This window comes from Megascapheus bottae, chromosome 10 (assembly GCF_031878675.1).
Source record: "Megascapheus bottae isolate mThoBot1 chromosome 10, mThoBot2.hap1, whole genome shotgun sequence".
Taxonomy (NCBI): domain Eukaryota; kingdom Metazoa; phylum Chordata; class Mammalia; order Rodentia; family Geomyidae; genus Megascapheus; species Megascapheus bottae.
The window spans coordinates 40,343,918-40,349,398 of NC_143518.1; the positions used below are offsets into that span (position 1 = coordinate 40,343,918).

At 38.2% G+C, this 5,481-nt stretch overlaps 1 pseudogene; it reads right to left on the bottom strand.

Annotated features, from left to right (window-relative positions):
* Nucleotides 1-456: 456 nt before the first annotated feature.
* Nucleotides 457-1,027, bottom strand: LOC150058241 (acyl-protein thioesterase 1-like; annotated as a pseudogene).
* Nucleotides 1,028-5,481: the final 4,454 nt, after the last annotated feature.

A 5,481-nucleotide genomic window follows, 5' to 3' on the forward strand; every position in this document is an offset into this window, starting at 1 on the left:
CTATGAATACAGATATAAAAATACAGAGGCTGCATGAAGACTAAGCAATTGTGGAACAACTCCCTAGACTAAGCCACAGCATGAATACCTCATTTATACCTTAACTTCTTGTTTATATCTGAACAAATTTTCACTAAGAATACTAATCTTCAAATGATATAATAAAAACTGATTGCAGTCTTTTATTATTTTGCTGAATTACATTTGAGAAAAGGAAGCTAATGGCTTCACTTATTTTAATACTAGTATATTCTGGATTATCTTATACAAATACGTGTATAGAAACATAAAAGATCATAAATTTCCCATGGGGCGACATTATTGAGTCTGAATTATTGTATTTGCAAAACATTTTACCACTGCAAACATTAGAAGTTTTAAGATCAGGCATGGGAGACGGTTTTTCATGAACTACAGTGATGCTGGTGTACTTCCATACAAGGCCTTTTAGTGACATCAATCAGTTGGAGGTGGGAGTTTATCAATGAATTGCTTGACAGCCATCATTTCCTGTCGACATGAACTGTGCATCATGCCTTCCTATGTTCTGAAAGTCACATTGGCCGGATTGACTAATGTTTTCAGAGAACCAAACATCAGGGGAACTAAAGGGTCACAATCTCCATGGCACCGGAAAGTAGAAATATCTCTATTTGTGCCAGTTATAGGACCCCATGGAAATGAAGTCCGAAGTGGAAGCCAGCAACTCCGTGCAGTGACGCCCGCCAGTTTCTGCTGTGTGGTGAGAGCAGTGCATAAAGATGAAGCGCCTTCCTGAGAAAATCCTCCTCAAATAGTTCTGTTAGAAGGAATGCCATCCCTCACCTCTTGCTCTGTCAAAGCTTTTACACGTTCTCTTGCCTGTTTAATTCCATATTCATCTTCCTGGGACTCTGGTGAAAGTCCAACCACATAACACCATGAAGGCATAGCCATGTTCATATTTAATGTAACAGGCATAAGTGGCGCATGTGGGCAGATATACTTGATATGTGAACTTCTGATACCTGCAAAGGCTTCTGCCCATCCGTGCCCAGTATCTCCCAGCTCATGAAGGAAAATAACCACGGCAGTGGCCTTGGTCCCCAACCCTGGTCCCCGAGCCACAGCCGGCCCCTCCGGGCGCGGTCTTATGAGGGTATTTTTAAGAAACCAAGCAATTTGTAATAGGAATTGAATAGGGGATTGAATAGGAATATATACAGGAGGCAATCGCCTAAGTCACCTTGGATTGGCTTTATGGTAATTAACCACTTGAAAATGGGCAAGTGAATAACATCCCCCAAGGAGAGAAAGCATGTTGAGAAAAGAAGGCGCGTGGCTAAAATCAGTGAGGAAACTTTTAATGGATAAGTAAAGATGTATTAGTCTGGATTTCGTTACAATAACATCATCCTAGAGGCAGGTATTTTGGTCATCGACCAGAACTCCTACTCTGTAAGGATAAGAGGTTTATGGTTGGCTCACCCAGGCTAGGGTCACGTCTAGAGACTCCCTGGTTACTGGCATAAGCAGATCACTGATGTGTGGGTTTTCTCCCTGTTCTTCTAGAGGATCCGGCACAGGTGCTCCACCCAGATCTGAACTAATCCTAATCACCTCCCTTAATGCCTTTAATACCTTACAACAGAGATCAAATGACAACACTTCAAGCCTGTGGGTCACTCGACCCAGAACAGGAGATGTGAAGACTTAAGGTGTCACTTGGTGAAAAAGAATAGGGAAAAGCTGTGGCTTTCTGGCAAAAGTAGGTAAATAAATTTTAAGAGGGAGAGAGAGAGAGAGAGGGAGAGAGAGAGAGACAGACAGAGACAGAGACAGAGAGAGAGACAGAGAGAGAGAGACAGAGAGAGACAGAGAGAGACAGAGAGACACAGAGACAGAGAGAGAGAGACAGAGAGAGACACAGAGAGAGACAGAGAGACAGAGACAGAGACAGAGAGAGAGACACACAGAGAGAGAGAGAGATCCATATTGTCAAAAACTAAAGAGAAGCCAGAAGCCTAATGCCAGTGGCTTATGTTTGTAATACTAGATACACAGAAGTCTGTGCAACTCGTATCTAAAATCAAATACCAGAAAACCAGAAGTGGTTCTATGACTCAAAGTAGTAGAGTGAAAAAGCTCAGGGACAGCATCCATGCCCTGAGGTCAAGCCCCATGACCCGAAAAGAAAAAAAGAAAAAAGCAAAGAAAACCCTACCGAGAAATGATAATTTTGGGGTTTTTTTTATTGTAATTAGTAAAAGGGTTACATGATATTTGCCAGATAGAAGGTGCATTAATTTACATACATTGATACCCTTTCACATGTCTTGGTACCCGTTTCCCTCCCCCCCCCCACACTCCCCACCCATCTTGGTTTTCCCCCCTTCCCTATCAAATTTCAAATATCCAAATACAAATAAGTTCAATATATCAGATAACAAAGTGAGATACTATACCAATATGAGATAACCAAGGGACAGCAAAGGAGATGAGAGACAACATAGTACATTAAGGACAACAATCAGAGAAATGATAATTTTGAAAAGGAGTAAAAATGGCAAAACATAGTTCCGTATGTCAGAAAGATTAAGGAATAAATAAGGGCTGAATTAAAACAATAAATCACAGTTTCTGGCATTATGTATAGTAGTGATGGCAAATCACTCACTGGATTTGTGATGTTGGAGCCACAGCAATTTAGAAGGCTTAAAAAAACTTGATTTTGAAGGACTCAGGTATTTTAAAGAAAAGGGTAATTCAAATCCACTTTAAAAGTGTATAGTAACACTATCCCTGATAATATTTCCGGTCAAGAGAAACCAGAGCTGACATTAAAGAAACAGAAGATCAAACAAGGAGCTAACTGAAAGTTATGGGAGGATAGTTTTGGAGTCAGAGACTTCAGTTGGCTCCTCTGCTTCTCCGCAGGTGAATTGTGCAAGCTACACAGATTTCCTAAGGTAAAGTTCCATTGTTCACACAGCCATTGCAGGCTTGCTTATGCCCAGGCATAGAGTGTGAGGTGGTCTACAAAGAAGGCAGAAAGCAAAGTGCCGTGTTTATGTCTGGAACTCAAAAGGCAGTGACTGTTATGGTAACTAGGCTGATTATTACCTCCCAAGCTTTGGAATTTCAGTAGACATCATTCTGCCTAACAAGATTCCCCTAGAGGAGAACTGATATGACCGGATATTCTTAGATATTTTAATTCTGTCCTATTTTTCCTGTTATACTTAACTAAGGCGATAGGTGGATAATTATAAAGATAAAATAAATGAATGAAGATTAGGTGTGGCTCCTTCTAATCATGTATTCATCAAGTGCTCTGCATGCAAAACAGTATTCTGGCTAAGATGAAGGATACAGAGACTTGGAAACTCTTCAAAGATGCATTTACTATTTAAAAGTCCAAGCAAGTAGGTTCTCAGTAACTTTCACAATATGGAGAGAGTGATGGTTAGAAATAAGGCTATTCTCTGTGAAAAACAAAGGTGTGGTTGACTATCTAGAGATAGAGATTATGTGATTTTAAAAAAAGGAGTCAAACAACATATATATTCAGGTTTCCTGTGGAATGATTGACAATGGCCAAGTCATACCATAAAACTAAGTTGTCTATCAGTAGATGAATGAACAATGAGAATAGAGAGTGTGTGTGTGTGTGTGTGTGTGTGTGTGTGTGTACTATGAGACATTATCCAGCTATAAAGAATGAAATGATGTCTTTTGCAGGAAAAAATGTTTGAGAGGTCATCATATTAAGTGAAATACAGAAAGACAATTACATACTTTATCCTATATTCAAAATCTAGGTTTTTAAAGTTTTTTATTATCTTTAAGTAGTTGTATAAAGGAATTGCCAATCAACAAAGCAGTTTATGAATACAATTCATCTTGGTTAATGTCTTCTATTTCAACAGGGTTTGTTACAACACACACACACACACACACACACACACACACACAGACTGGAGTCAACTTTGGGCAGGGAATAGAAAGGAAGAAGAGAGCAATAGAGATAATAAGGATGAATATGGTTGAAATACATAATGCACAGTTATGATAGTGCTATAATGAAACCCATTACACAGTAAAACTTGCATCTTTTTTATTTTATATTTTTATTGTAGTTAATAAAAGGGTTATATGTTATTTGCCAGATAAAAGGTGCATTAATTCACATATATTGATACCATTTCACATGTCTTGGTCCCCATTACCCTCCCCTCCACGCCCCCCCCCCGTCTTGGTTTCCCCCCCTTCCCTATCCAATTTCAAAAAACCAAATACAAATAAATCCAATATATCAGATAACAAAGTGAGATACTGTAACAATATGAGATAACCAAGGGACAGCAAAAGAGATGAGAGATAACATAGTACATTAAGGACAACAATCATTCATTATATGGCTTTTGTTTCAATATCCTGGAGGTCTTTTCAATTAGCTTCATACTATATGGCCTTATGTATCAAGGTTTTGCTCTATTGCAGATCTCTGCTAGTTGCATCTATTTTTAAATGAAGGTAAATATCACGATGTAGAGATCTGTATCAGTATCTAAAGTATATAAAAATGAGAAATAGAGAGATGTAACAGAAATCTAGGGGAAAGTTCCCATTTAATTAAAGCATGAATAAATATGACAGCAGTGAGAAAGAGATTGTGATATAAGACGATGTGAGGAAGAGCTCTATGATTCTTTGCTCCTCATGTAACACTAAAGGATTACATATGACACTCTGAAAGACAGATAAATGAACAAGCAGAACAAAAAGGAAAGAAAATAAAAACAACAAATTTTCTGGAGTTTGTTTTGATAAATATTATTTCGTATGATCAGAAGGTTGTATATTCTTAATTCAAGGATTCAACGGTGGGCAAGATATCAAATAAATTTATATTTGGCTTAATATTTCTCATAGTCTTACATTTAAGAACTAGCTTCTTCCTGAATTACATATTTTCTAAATTCACAATTAAAATCAGAGCAAAATTACAATTAATAAATATGATTTTCCTCTATATACTGATGCTGAAGTTATTCCTCTTAAGAGCTTTATTTTAAAAATAATTTGGAGTTCATCTGGTCACCTCAAGCTGAACCATGGAGTCTTGATTCTCTTAAGATACCTAGAGCAATATGGATTTGAACCAGAATAGACATAGAAGTGCAGAGACTGTTCTTACTGAAGATATGTCTGATTTACAAGAGGGAACACAGGTCTGTTGGCACCTGGTTTTACAGAGGCTGGGACTTGAGGAAGTGAGATGGAGAGTGATGGCTCAGCAGGAAGAGGTAGGTATTTAGTCCTTCTGGGCTGCTCTCCCATTTTACATCTTCATGGGTACCACTGGTGGATTAAACTCTGTGCCTCGTCTTTGACCCAGGAAATAGTAACTAAAGCTAACCCTTTAGTCATTTGTATGCTACATTGCATCTACTACCCATGCAGCTTATATATCAAACAATAACAGTGATTATGATCATC